Source organism: Pristiophorus japonicus, chromosome 3 (genome assembly GCF_044704955.1).
Source record: "Pristiophorus japonicus isolate sPriJap1 chromosome 3, sPriJap1.hap1, whole genome shotgun sequence".
NCBI classification, from domain to species: domain Eukaryota; kingdom Metazoa; phylum Chordata; class Chondrichthyes; family Pristiophoridae; genus Pristiophorus; species Pristiophorus japonicus.
Window position 1 is genome coordinate 15,688,864 of NC_091979.1, and position 14,379 is coordinate 15,703,242.

Consider the following 14,379-nt stretch of genomic DNA (forward strand, 5'->3'; position numbering starts at 1 on the left):
AAATGTAGACTTTGTTGATGCTTAAAAAAAAAGGATCAAATCCTGATTCAACAGGGGCCATGAGCTTGACACAGTGCGTTGAGACTGTATTGAGCTAGCAGTGGACTAAATGAGAGGGCATTTAGTTTGGGGACAGCTCCATAGCCTCTCCATAATCCCACTTGATGTCTCCTTCTTATGAAACCATCCTTTTGTCTTCTGTTGGTACTTGAGAGCGGTTGGAGGCCATTCAGTCCCTCAAGCCTGTTCCGCCATTCTATCAGATCGTGGCTGACCTGTGACCTAACTCCATATACCCGCCTTTGTTCCATCCCCCTCGATACCCTTACCCAACAAAAATCTAGCGGTCTCATTCTTAAAAAATTGACCCTCAATATCCACAGCCTTTTTTGACGGGAGCAGAAGAGCTGTAGATTTGCACTCCCCATTTATTTGGAGAAAGTGCTTCCTGATTTCATGATTAATTGGCGTAGCTCAAGTTTTAAGATTTAAGTCCCGTTGTTTTGGATTTCCCAGGAGGGGCAACTACCAATTGAAGGTTAATTGGTAAGCAGCACTTGACCTAGTTACGAACAGAGAATGATTTCATGATCAGTGTCTTAGTCAATCTGTTGTGGACAGAGAGAAAGAAGAAAGAAAGACTTGGATTTATATAGAAACATAGAAAATAGGTGCAGGAGTAGGCCATTTGGCCTTTTGAGCCTGCACTGCCATTCAATGAGTTCATGGCTGAACATGCAACTTCAGTACCCCATTCCTGCTTTCTCGCCATCCCCTTGATCCCCCTAGTAGTAAGGACTACATCTAACTCCTTTTTGAATATATTTAGTGAATTGGCCTCAATATAGTGTCCTCGACCACCGGACGTCTCCAAGTGCTTTACAGCCAATTAAATACTTTTGGAAGTGTGGTCACTGTTGTAATGTGAGAAACACGGCAGCCAATTTGCGCACAGCAAGCTCCCACACACAGCAATGTGATAATGACCAGACAATTTGTTTCTTTAGTTATGTTGATTGAGGGATAAATATTGGCCCAGGACTCCCCTGCTCCTCTTCGAGATAGTGCTGTGGGATCTTTTACATCCACTTGAGAGGGCAGACAGGTTTTTGGTTTAACATCTCATCCGAAAGACGGCCCCTCCGACAGTGCGGCGCTCCCTCAGCCCTGCACTGGGAGTGTCAACCTAAATTTATGTGCTCAAGTCCCTGGAGTGGGACTTGAACCCACAACCTTCTGACTCAGAGGCGAGAGAGAGTGCTACCCACTGAGCCACAGCTGACACCATATATTAAATATAGAATCATAGAAGTTTACAGCACGGAAAGAGGCCATTTCGGCCCATCGTAACTGCACCGGCTGACAAGAGGCTATTCAGCCAAATCCCACTTTCTAGCTCTTGGTCCGTAGCCCTGTAAGTTACAGCACTTCAAGTGAACATTCAAGTCCTTTTTAAATGTGGCGAGGGTTTCTGCATCACAAACCCTCACCATATTTCAGGCAGTGAGCTCCAGACCCCCACCACGCTCTGGGAGAGAAATTTCCCCTCAAATCTCCTCTAAACCTTCGACCAATTACTTAAAGTTTATGCCCCCTATATATTTCTATATTTAGAGCATCGTATATTCAAGTTACTAAGTGAATCATCACCACATGGAGCTGCTGTTATCCAGTGGGCCAGCTTCCTATAGAAGATTCATTGTGATCCAATGCACTTCCCTGTTGTCCTCTTCCAAGTCCCGCTCCAAAGAAACGAGCACAAAATCTAGGCCGACACTCCAGTGCAGCACAAGGGTGAAGTTACGAGGAGACATTACACAAATTAGGAGTGTATTCCCTAGCATTTAGAAGGGGTGATCTGGTCGAAATGTTCTGGTTGGGGAGTCGAGGACTAGGGGGCATTATCTCAATTAGAACCAGACCATTCAGGAGTGAAATTAGGAAACACTTCTACACACAAAGGATGGTAGAAGTTTGGAATTCTCTTCTGGAAACGGCAACTGATGCCCGACCAATTGTTAGTTTGAAGTCTTGGATTGATAGCTTTTTGTTAATCAAAGATATTGAGGGATATGTTGGCCATATGGACTTGGGTCGCAGGTCAGCCATGATCTCATTGAATGGCAGGACAGGCTCGAGGGGCTGAATGGCCTCCTGTTCCTAATGTGTGGCACTGTCGGAGGTGCCGTCTTTCGGATGAGATGTTAAACCGTCTGCCCTCTTGGGTGGAATAAAAATATCCCACGGCAACTATTTTGGAGAAGAGCAGGGGGCGTTCTCACCGGTGTCCTGGGCCAATATTTATTCCCTCAATCAACATCGCGAAAGCAGATTATCCGGTCATTATCACAAAGTTGTCTGTGTGAGCTTTCTGTGCGCAGATTGGCTGCCGTGTTTCCTACATTACAGCGGTGACTACACTTATAGTACTTCACTGGTTGTGAAGTGCTTTAGGACATCCTGAGGTCGTGCAAGGCGCTATAGAAATGCAAGTTCTTTCTTTATCCTCCTGTTAGTTGTACATTTATTTTGAAGGCCGTACTAAGAGGGAGGGAAGCTTTTCCCTCATTGTGCTGGACACTGCTCTCGTACATCTCCAGGAGAGGCCTCGGCTGATAATGGCTTGGCAGTTGATTGGTTCCCTAGATTTCTGCACTGAGAACATCAAATGGCACCTGAGAGAGAAAGAGATGTGGAGACTCCCCTGATGGCTCAGTTGGTTAGAGCAATGGGTAGTTGAACAATTATCATAGGCGGTCCCTCAAAGGAGGATGACTGGCTTTCACACCAAAAGGGATGGGTTCAGTGAAGTACCCAATATTCCAGTCCTGAATTCCAGGGGTGGAAGATGCCTGTGCGTGGATTTTTTTAACGTGGGGTGACCGTTGCACAGCAGCCACCACACGGGGCTTGACAGAGCTAGGTCTTGGTCCAGTGGCAAGGTTTAACCAGGACGACTGGAGACCTGCTCTGCTGCACGGACCTAGTGCGCTACACATATCGCACAGTGTGGGCTGGGCCCGTGCTGCCCCTGGGCTCTTCTGGGCCCCGAACCCTCATTTGCCGCACCTCCGACATGATCACTCGCCGCTCCTCCGCCACAAATATTCGCCGTACCTGCGCCGCGATCTCTCGCTGCTCCTCCGCCACAAACATTTGCCACACCTCCGCCATGATCTCTCGCCGCTCATCTCGTCACATCTCAGCCACGATCTCTCACCGCTCCTCCGCACCAATCATTTGCCGCACCTCCACCACGATCTCTTGCCACTCATCGGCTGTGCCTGGGCCCCGCCGATGTTCCTGCCCAAGCTCTAACTGGCGACCTGCCGACAGTTGAACGATACAATTCAGGGAAATTACACAGATTCAATCCTTGTGAAGAAAGAGTAAGTAAGGACTTGCATTGATATAGCACCATTCACGACCTCGGGACATTCTGAAGCACTTTACAGCTGATAAAGTATTTTATTCTTTGAAGTGCAGTCATTGTTGCAATATAGGAAATGCGGCAGCCAATTATCGCACAGCAAAGTCCCACACACGCAATGATATAAATGACCAGATAATCTGTTTTTAGTGATGTTGGTTGAGGGATAAATATTGGCGCAGGACACCAGGGGGAACTCGCCTGCTCTTTGAAATATTGCCGTGGGATCTTTTATGTCCACCTGAGAGAGCAGATGGGGCCTCGGTTTAACATCTTATCTGAAAGACGGCACCTCCGACAGTGCAGCACTCCCTCAGCACTGCACTGGGAGTGCCAGCCGAGATCCTGTTCTCAAGTCCCTGGAGTGGGACCTGAACCCACACCCTTCTGACTCCGAGGCGAGAGTGTTGCCCACTGAGCCACAGCTGACACCTAATGAAGCCCTCGTCCTGGGTTTAGCAAAACAAAACAAAAACCGGACCTGATTTTAAAAATTAGACTTTTTAGTGGTCTGATTTCTAGGCTGCCTGCTCAAAAATCAGACAATCTGAGCCACTACAAAGCCGGTGATGACCTAGTGCTGGAGCAACAACAACAACTTGTATTTATATAACGCCTTTAACGTAGTGAAACGTCCCAAAGCACTTCACAGGAGCATTATGCGCTAAAAATATGACACCGAGCCACTTAAGTAGAAATTACCGCAGGTGACCAAAAAGCTTGGTCAAAGAGGTAGGTTTTAAGGAGCGTCTTAAAGAAGGAGAGAGAGATAGAGGTGGAGAGGTTTGGGCAGGGAGTTCCAGAGCTTGGGGCCCAGGCAACAGAAGGCACGGCCACCAATGGTTGAGCGATTATAATCAGGGATGCTCAGGAGGGCAGAATTAGAGGAGCGCAGACATCTCGGGGAGTTGTGGGGCTGGAGGAGATTACAGAGATAGGGAGGGGTGAGGCCGTGGAGGGATTTGAAAACAAGGATGAGAATTTTGAAATCGAGGCGTTGCTTTACCAGGAGCCAACGTAGGTCAGCGAGCACAGCGGGTGATGGGTGAGCGGGACTTGGTGCGAGTTAGGACACGGGGCAGCCGAGTTTTGGAGCACCTCCAGTTTACGTAGGGTAGAATGTGGGAGGCCAGCCAGGAGTGTGTTGGAACAGTCAAGTCTCGAGGCAACAAAGGCACGGACGAGGGCTTCAGCAGCGGATGAGCTGAGGCGGGGGCGGAGACAGAGGTGGAAATAGGCGGTCTTAGTTATGCTGCGGATTTGTGGCCGGAAGCGCATTTCAGGGGGTCGGGGACAGAAAGCAAGTGAACGTGTAAAGGGAGTCTCACTGTGTCTCCAAGTTACGATTGGGAACCGTTGGGAGGTGGGGGAAGGGCAGCAAGATGAGTTTTGTTTATTACCTCCACGAGCAGCAGCTGATGAACAGGTTTTCCCAAGGAGTATCCTCAGCCTGTTAGTGCAGCTGCTCTGGATCCTGTTACGCCCAGTGCTGTGCATTCCCTCTGATATACTGCGATCTGAATTTGCTCTCTGGATTCGGGAAGCAGGTTGGGGCGGGGGAAAGACGGAACGAGGCATCAGAGTGATTATGAGGGGCTCGGACAGGGCTTAAGGCGCTGTCACGTGGTTACAGTGACTGCAAACCCTTGTCTAAACTGCTGCAGCAACTTTCAAGCAACTGGTGTCTCCAACCTGTAGTTTCACTCCCTAAGGCCCTTCCTGTGAAGCTTGTATCTATATTCCCTCTTCACTGCCGTTGCTCTCCTGCTCCAGCACATACTGCTCCTTCCGCTCCCCGGCCTGCTCCGATGGTGCTCGCAGGCCGGAGGCCTCTCAACCTCCATTGTCAAGATCCAGGTCGGTGATTGGAGCGTGGGCAGGTACAGCAGGAGCGGCGAGGTCGGGGCGAAGGAGCGGTGAGAGACTGTAGAAGGATGCGATCAGGGCCCAGGAGAGGCGCGAGTTTGGGGCCCGGAAGAGGCGAGGGCCCAGGGGCAGCACGGGCCCAGCCCACACCGCGATATGTGTGAGTACTAGGTCCGTGCAGCAGAGCTGGTCTCCAGTCGTCCTGGTTAATCCTTGCCACTGGACCAAGACCTAGCTCTGTCAAGCCCGTGTGGTGGCTGGTGTGCAACGTTAAAAAAATCCACGCACAGGCATCTTCCACCCGTCAACATGTAGTTCAGGACCTGGAATATTAGGTCCTTCATTGAAAGACCTGTGAACTTTTTGATGTGGGAGCAAGTCATCCTCGATTCGAGGGACTGCCTATGACGATGATGTGCCGACACACCCAAGTCTTGATGAGGGTGAAGTTTGCTGAAGTTGTGAGCTGCAGCCATATAGGTTGTCAGCCATGGTTCAGTGGGTACCACACTCACCTCTTGCGCCAGGCTTACGGCCAACATCTCGTCGTAGACAGTTAGGCCCATACAGCAGTGCCTGGTGTCCAGTCGCCTCGGACCACCCTTGCCACTGGGCCAAGACCTTGCTCAGCTAAGCCCATGTGGTGGCCAGTGTGCAACGGCCACCCCACGTTAAAAGAACTCATGCACCGGCATCTTCCATCCTTCAATATGAAATCAAGTCTTCCTCGATTTCGAGGGACTGCCTATGATGAGGTGAAAGTTCATAGGTTCATAGTCCCACTCCAGAGACTATCCAACACATCTAGGTCAACACTCCCATTGCCGGTACTGAGAGAAAAGAAGACTTGCATTTATATAACGCCTCTGACGTCTCAAAGTGCTTTGCAGCCAATGAAGTACTTTTGGAGTGTAGTCACTGTTATAATGTAGGAAACGCGGCAGCCAATTTGCACACAGCAAGCTCCCACAAGCAGCAACGTGATAATGACCAGATAATCTGTTTTTTTTGTTATGTTGGATTAAGGGAAAAATACTGGCCCAGGACACCGGGGATAACTCCCCTGCTCTTCTTCGAAATAGTGCCACGGGATCTTTTACCTGAGAGAGCAGACGGGGCCTCGGTTTAACCTCTCACCCGAAATACGGCACCTCCGACAGTGCAGCCCCACCCCACTGAGTCGCAGCAAGCACAGAGAGTGGCAGAGGTGCTGTCTTTCGCAGTTGACGTTAAACCGAGGTCCCTCTCGGGTGAATATAAAAGACCCTACGGTCACTATCTCGAAGAAGAGCAGCGGCATTCTCCCCGGTGTCCCTGCCAATTTTTATTTATCCCACAACCAACATCACTAACGTTATTTGGTCATTTTGCTCATTGTGGGAGCTTGCTGTGCGCAAATTGGCTGCCGCGTTTCCACATTACAACAGTGACTACACTTCAAAAGGATTTCATTGGCTGCAAAGCGCTTTGCGACGTCCGGTGGTTGTGAAAGGCACTATATAAATGCAAGTCTGACCTACATTGGCTTCAGATTAAGCAACGCCTCGATTTCAAAATTCTCATCCTTGTTTCAAATCCCTCCATGGCCCTCGCCCCTCCCTATCTCTGGAATCTCCTCCAGCCCCACAACCCTCCGAGATGTCTGCGCTCCTCTAATTCTGCCCTCCTGAGCATCCCTGATTATAATCGCTCAACCATCGGTGGCCGTGCCTTCTGTTGCCTGGGCCCCAAGCTCTGGAACTCCCTCTCTAAACCCCTCCGCCTCTCTTTAAGACGCTCCTTAAAACCTAGCTCTTTGACCAAGCTTTTGGTCACGTGCACTAATTTCTATTTATCTGGCTCGGTGTCAAATTTTTATCTCATAATACTCCTGTGAAGCACCTTGGGATGCTTCACTACTATATAAAAGGTGCTGTATAAATACAAGTTGTTGTTGTCCTTCATCCACTTGGATATAAGCTGTTGAATGCACGTTTCGCACCCGTGTTACACACAATCCTTTTGACCTTTTATTTAATGTGTTTTATTTGAACTCTTTTTTTCCCCCCCGCAATTTCCAGTTTATTAAAGCAGGTTACTTGCGAGGGCAATGCATGCCCTGCAGAGCTGACTGTCCCTGAATTACTTCAGCTATTAATGATTTAACTGGGTCTAGATGGGTTAATCATTAAACTAATTGTGTTCACCAGAAAGTAAACAAGGCATTGGTCCTCGGGGAGCTGGCCTGCGTCTGCTCTGTGTAAACTGCGTGCTGCAGTTGCCAACTCTGGCCGCACGCATTCCAGGAGATTGCATCCTCTGACCAACTGCCCCGCCCCCCACACTCCCGCCATTGGCCGCTCGACCCGTCCATCCTCACGGTGCCCCGCCTTCATACGAACATAAGAAATAGGAGCGGAAGTAGACCATTCGGCCCATCGAGCCTGCTCCACCATTTAATACGATCATGGTTGATCCGATCATGGACTCACTTCCCGGCCCACTCTCCATAACCCCTTAGCCCTTTATCGTTTAAGAAACTGTCTATTTCTGTCTTAAATTTATTCACAGCTTCCACAGCTCTCTGAGGCAGATTTATAACCCTCTGAGAGAAGACAGTTTTAAATGGGTGGCCCCTTATTCTAAGATTATGCCCCCTAGTTCTAGTCTCCCTTATCAATGGAAACATCTTCTCCGCATCCACCTTGTCAAGCCCCCTCATAATCTTATACGTTTCGATAAGATCACCTCTCATTCTTCTGAATTCCAATGAGTAGAGGCCCAACCTCCTCAACCTTTCCTCATAGGTCAACCCCCTCATCCCTGGAATCAACCCAGTGAACCTTCTCTGAACTGCTTCCAAAGCAAGTATATCCTTTTGTAAATATGGAAACCAAAACTGTACACAGTATTCTAGGTGTGACCTCACCAATACCCTGTATAGCTGTAGCAAGACTTCCCTACTTTTATACTCCATCCTCTTTGCAATAAAGGCCAAGATTCCATTTGCCTTCCCGTGACAATTGGAGAGCAAACTGACACTGTCAGCTGTGGCTCAGTGGGTAACAGTTTTGCCTCTGAGGCTGAAGGTTGTGGGTTCAAGACCCACTCCAGGGACTTGGGCACGTAAATCCAGGCTGACACTCCCAGTGCAGTGCTGAGGGAGTGCTGCACTGTCGGAGGTGCTGTCTTTCAGATGAGACGTTAAACCGAGGCCCTGTCTGCTCTCTCAGGTGGACGTAAAAGATCCCATGGCACTATTTCGAAGAAGAGCAGGGGAGTTATCAACAGTGTCCTTGCCAATATTTATCCCTCAACCAACATAATAAAAAAACAGATTATCTGGTCATTATCACATTGCTGTTTGTGGGAACTTGCTGTGCGCAAATTGGCTGCCACGTTTCCCACATTACAACAGTGACTCTGCTCCAAAAGTACTTCATTGGCTGTAAAATGCTTTGAGACGTCCGGTGGTCGTGAAAGGCGCTATAGAAATGCAAGTCTTTTTTCCCTTGATGATGCTTGACTGTCGATCAAATGCCCTTTTGTCCCCCATCCCCGATATTTGGTTTTCAGGCTCCTGTGAGTTTTTTCCTTGCAGCAGGTGGCCAGGAGATTAATCTTCAATTCCTGGAGGCTTGGGACAATCCCGGAGGGGTGGTGACTGTGATGCAAAGTGTCCAGTGGGTGACTCAGTTGATAATTGGGGGTGGTGACCACCACCTTTTTGCCTCTCCTCTCCAGATCACCAGCCTCCGATAGCATAGGGTTCAGTCACAATTTCAAAATCCTTGTCCCCCTCCACAAATCCCTTCTCCACCTCTGATATCCCCCAGTTCCACATTCCCCAATACTCCCGCTTCTCTTTGCTTCATTGCAGGGTCACAAGACATATTCCTCCCCCCCCACACCCCCTCCCCAGTCTCGGGTTGCCAATTCTCTCGGATTAGGAACATAGGAGCAGGAGTAGGCCATTCAGCCTCCTCTGTTCCAAAGAAACCAATCTCAGCCTATCCAATCTTTCCTCATAGCTACAATTCTCTAGTCCAGGCAACACCCTTGTTAATCTCCTCTGCACCCTCTCCAGTCAAGGCTTATGGGGAGCGGGCAGGGAAGTGGAGTCCATGATCAGATCAGCCATGATCTTATTGAATGGTGGAGCAGGCTCGAGGGGCCAATTTCCTGCTCTTAGATGGGTTGGAGAGGAATTTCCCGGATGTTTTTTTGCCTCTCCCCGGAGATGGTTTTGGGTGGGGTGGAGTGTATATGTTGTGATTCACAAGGTTTTGCAATTGTTTGGGACGACTTGATGGACCAGATGATCTTTACCTGTCCATCATTGTTCGTACATGAATCCCCTGCTCTTCTTCAAAATAGAACCATGGGAGCTTTTACGTCCACCTGCGAGGTTAATGTCTGCTTAATATTTACTGTTTAATGCCTCAGCTGAAAGACGGCACCTCCGGCAGTGCGGCACTCCCTCAGCACTGCACCGGAGTGTCAGCCTAGATTATGTGCTTACATCCATGGAGTAGGACTTGGACCCGCAACCTTCTAACCCAGAGGCGAGAGCTGCTGCCCACTGAGCCAGGGCTGACACCTGGACATAAAGGTGTAGAGAAGTTTTGCATTGGAGGCAGTTCAGAGAAGGTTCACGAGGTTGATACCTGAGATGAAGGGGTTGACTTAGAAGAAAGGTTGAGCAGGTTGGGCCTATACTCGTTGGAGTTTATAAGAATGAGAAACATAGAAAATAGGTGCTGAAGTAGGCCATTTGGCCCTTCGAGCCTGCACCGCCATTCAATAAGATCATGGCTGGTCATTCCCCCAGTACCCCTTTCCTGCTTTCTCTCCATACCCCTTGATCTCTTTAGCCGTAAGGGCCATATCTAACTCCCTCTTGAATATATCCAATGAACTTGCATCAACAACTTTCTGCGGCAGGGAATTCCACAGGTTAACAACTCTGAGTGAAGAAGTTTCTCCTCTTCTCAGTCGTAAATGGCCTACCTCTTATCCTAAGACTATGTCCCCTGGTTCTGGACTTCCCCAACATTGGGAACATTCTTCCTGCATCTAACCTGTCCAGTCCCGTCAGAACCTTATACGTTTCTATGAGATCCCCTCTCATCCTTCTAAACTCCAGCGAATAAAGACCCAGGTGATCTTATTAAAACATATAAGATACTGAGGGGGCTTGACAGGGTAGATGCTGAGAGGATGTTTGCCCTCCTGGGGGAATCTGGAACTAGGGGGGTATAGATTCAGAATAAGTGGCCGCCCATTTAGAACTGAGATGAGGAGGAATTTTTTCTCAGAGGGTCGTAAATCTGTGAAATTCTCTGCCCCAGAGAGCTGTGGAGGCTGGGTCATTGAATATATTTACGGTGGAGATAGACAGATTTCTGAACAATAAGGGAATGAAGAGTTATGGAGAGCGTGCAGGGAAGTGGAGCTGAGCCTAAGATCAGATCAGCCATGATTTTATTGAATGGTGGAGCAGGATCAAGGGGCCAAATGGCCTACGCCTGCTCCTATTTCTTAATGTGAAAAGAACTTGCATTTAAATGGCGCAATTCACATCCTCGGGATGTTGTACAGGACGCCACGGCTAATTCATTAATTATTTTAGAAGTGCAATCGCTGTTGTGGGGGAATATTGCAGCTAAACTGTGACCAGCAAAGTCCCACAAACAGCAAACAAGATAAATGACCGTTTAACGTTTGGTGATGGTGGTGGAGGATTACGTGTTGGCCAGGACATCACAGAAACTCTCCTGCTCTTCAAATAGTGATGCGATCTTTTACGTCAACTCTGTTTCTTGGCTAAAGGATAGCACCTTCAATGATGCAGCACTCCCTTAGTAATGCACTGAAGCCTCAATCACCTAACTTGTATCTATATAGCACCTTCTGAATGTACTAACATTTCCCAAGGCACTTTCACAGGAGACAAAAATTAACACCGAGTCAATTATACCCAATCACTAAAAGTTGCGACACAGGTTAGCAAGGCCATAAAAAAGCAAACCAAGAACTAAGGTTTATTTCTAGAGGTATAGAATTGAAAAGTAGGGAAGTTATGCTAAACCTGTATTGAATCTCGGTTAGACCACACTAGGAGTACTGCGTACAGTTCTGGTCACCAAATTATAAAAAGGATATAGAGGCACTGGGGAGAGTGCAGAGATGATTTACAAGGATGATACCAGAAATGCGATGGTATATCGGGAAAGGATGAACAGGCTGGGTCTCTTTTCTCTTGAAAATAGAAGGCTGAGGGGTGACCTGATAGAGGCCTTTTATATGATGAAAGGTTTTGATAGTGGATACAGAGAATGTTTCCACTTGTGGGGAAGGCCATCAATAAAAGATAGTGACCAAGAAATCCAATGGGGAAATTCAAAAGAAACTTCTTAACCCAGAGAGTGGTGAGAATGTGGAACTCGCTGCCACAGGGAGTGGTTGAAGCGAATAGTATAGATGCATTTAAGGGGAGGCTAGACAAGCATATGAAGGAGAAGGGAATAGAGGGCTATGCTGATAGATTTAAATGAGGAAAGACGAGAGGAGGCTCGAGTGGAGCATAAACTTCGGCATGGACTGATTGGTCCAAATGGCCTGTTTCTGTGTTGTGTAGGTTGGGTATAATTCCGGAGATGAGGAGGTTGAATTATGAGGTTAGGTTGAGCCTATACTCATTGGAATTCAGAAGAATGAGGTGTGATCTTATTGAAACTTTTAAGATAATGAGGGGGCTTGACAAGGTGGATGCAGAGAGGATATTTCCACTCATAGGGAAAACTAAAACTAGGGGACATAGTCTTAGAATAAGGGGCCGCCCATTTAAAACTGAGATGAGGAGGAATTTCTTCTCTGAGGGTTGTAAATGTGTGGAATTCTCTGCCGCAGAGAGCTGTGGAGGCTGGGTCATTGAATATATTTAAGGCGGAGATAGACAGATTTTTGAGCGATAAGGGAATAAAGGGTTATGGGGAGCGGGCAGGGAAGTGGAGCTGAGTCCATGATCAGATCAGCCATGATCTTATTGCATGGCGGAGCAGGCTCGAGAGGCCAGGTGGCCTACTCCTGTTCCTATTTCTCATGTTCTTATATCCTATATAATATTAGGACCGATGATCGAATGGTCAAAGTGGTAAGTTTTAAGCAGGGTCTTGAAGTGGGTGGGCGGCTTGGGGTTGGAATTCCAGAGCTTGAGTCATAGACTGCACGGCTGTCAATGGCGGAGCAAAGGAAGTGGGGGTGGGGGGGAGGTGGGGGGTTGCGTAGGAGGCCACAGAGTCAGAGGGTTGCAGGGATGGGGGAAGTTACAAAGATAGATGGTGAGGGGGGGGGGGGGGGGTGGTGGAGGGGGAGCGAGGTGATGGAGGGGTTTGGACACGAGTTGGAGAATTTTAAAATCCAGGGATTGATGGACCATGAGCTGCGGAGTGTGGCATGAACCCATGACCTTCTGACAGCCTCTGTTTCGATGGGTATCATTGGTTGGACGTGCCGTGGTTATCCTCGGTATAAATGGACCTGGTAATAACTAGCTATCGAGCAGACCGTATTTATAATTTAGCAAAGCAGCATCATATTTCCAGTGCTCAGCCTGGGGTTATGTTTAGTTTACAATAGTACATTGGAAGATGTTTAAAACCATTTATTAAATGAATAATCAGACCCCTGAATGGACACACCAAACATCCTCCACCAAATGGGGATTGCATTTCCTGATTTGTCTTGGTGGGATGAGGCTGCACTGGGTATACATAAGAACATAAGAAATAGGAGCAGGAGTAGGCCATACGGCCCCTCGAGCCTGCTCCGCCATTTAATACGATCATGGCTGATCCGATCATGGACTCGGGTCCACTTCCCTGCCCGCTCCCCATAAACCCCTTATCGGTTAAGAAACTGTCTATCTCTGTTTTAAATTTATTCAATGTCCCGGTTTCCACAGCTCTCTGAGGCAGCAAATTCCACAGATTTACAACCCTCTGAGAGAAGAAATTCCTCCTCATCTCAGTTTTAAATGGGTGGCCACTTATTCTAAGATTATGCCCTCTAGTTCTAGTCTCCCCTATCAGTGGAAACATCCTCTCTGCATCCACCTTGTCGTGCTCCCTCATAATCTTATACGTTTCGATAAGATCACCTTTCATTCTTCTGAATTCCAATGAGTAGAGGCCCAACCTCCTCAACCTTTCATCATAAGTCAACCCCCTCATCTCCGGAATCAGCCCAGTGAACCTTCTCTGAACTGCCTCCAAAGCAAGTATATCCTTTCATAAATATGGAAACCAAAACTGCACGCAGTATTCCAGGTGTTGCCTCACCAATAACTTGTATAGCTATAGCAAGACTTCCCTGCTTTCATACTCCATCTGTCGCCAACCATGAGCAGATCTACCCCGCTACTGGCTGCAGCCGTTGCTGTGGGAGACCAGAGTTCTGCACTGAAGGCCAAGGAAATGGAAGAACAGGGAGAACAGAAGCTAGGGCTGCTATAGTTTGTGAAAGAAAAAAACTTGAGATTTATCATAGCGCCTTTCACGACCACCGGATTTCTCAAAACACTTTAAAGCCAATGAAGTGTAGCCACTGTTGTAATGTGGGAAACACGGCAGCCAAACTGCGCATACCACAAACTACAATGTGATAATGACCAGATAATCTGTTCTTTGTGATGTTGATTGGGGGATAAATATTGGTCCAGGACATCGGGGATAAGTCCCCTGCTCTTCTTCAAAATAGTGCCACTTGAGAGAGCAGATGGGGCCTCGGTTTAATGTCTCATCCGAAAGACGGCTCCTCCGACAGTGCAACACTCCCTTTTAAAAATGCACTCAAGTTCCTGGAGGTGGGACTTGAACCCACAACCTTTTTGTTTTGGAGCTGAGTGTGCTACAAACTGAGCCACAGCTGACACTATAGAAGGAAGGTGTGAGAGATGTAACAGTGGTGAGTGAACAGTAGACTTACTCATTTTAAGTAAAAAAAAATTGCTGATGTAATTTCAGGGGCAAGATTGTTTCTGTTCATTCTTGTTGTCGCTTTATGATCATCATTTCTAATTGGAATGTGATGTTTCCTGCTTT

At 47.9% G+C, this 14,379-nt stretch overlaps 1 protein-coding gene across 1 annotated transcript in view; it reads left to right on the forward strand.

Annotated features, from left to right (window-relative positions):
* Window positions 1–14,379, forward strand: part of LOC139259670 (tubulin alpha chain) — a 52,795-nt gene that overhangs the window by 24,611 nt on the left and 13,805 nt on the right. The gene's annotated exons all lie outside the window — the stretch shown is intronic.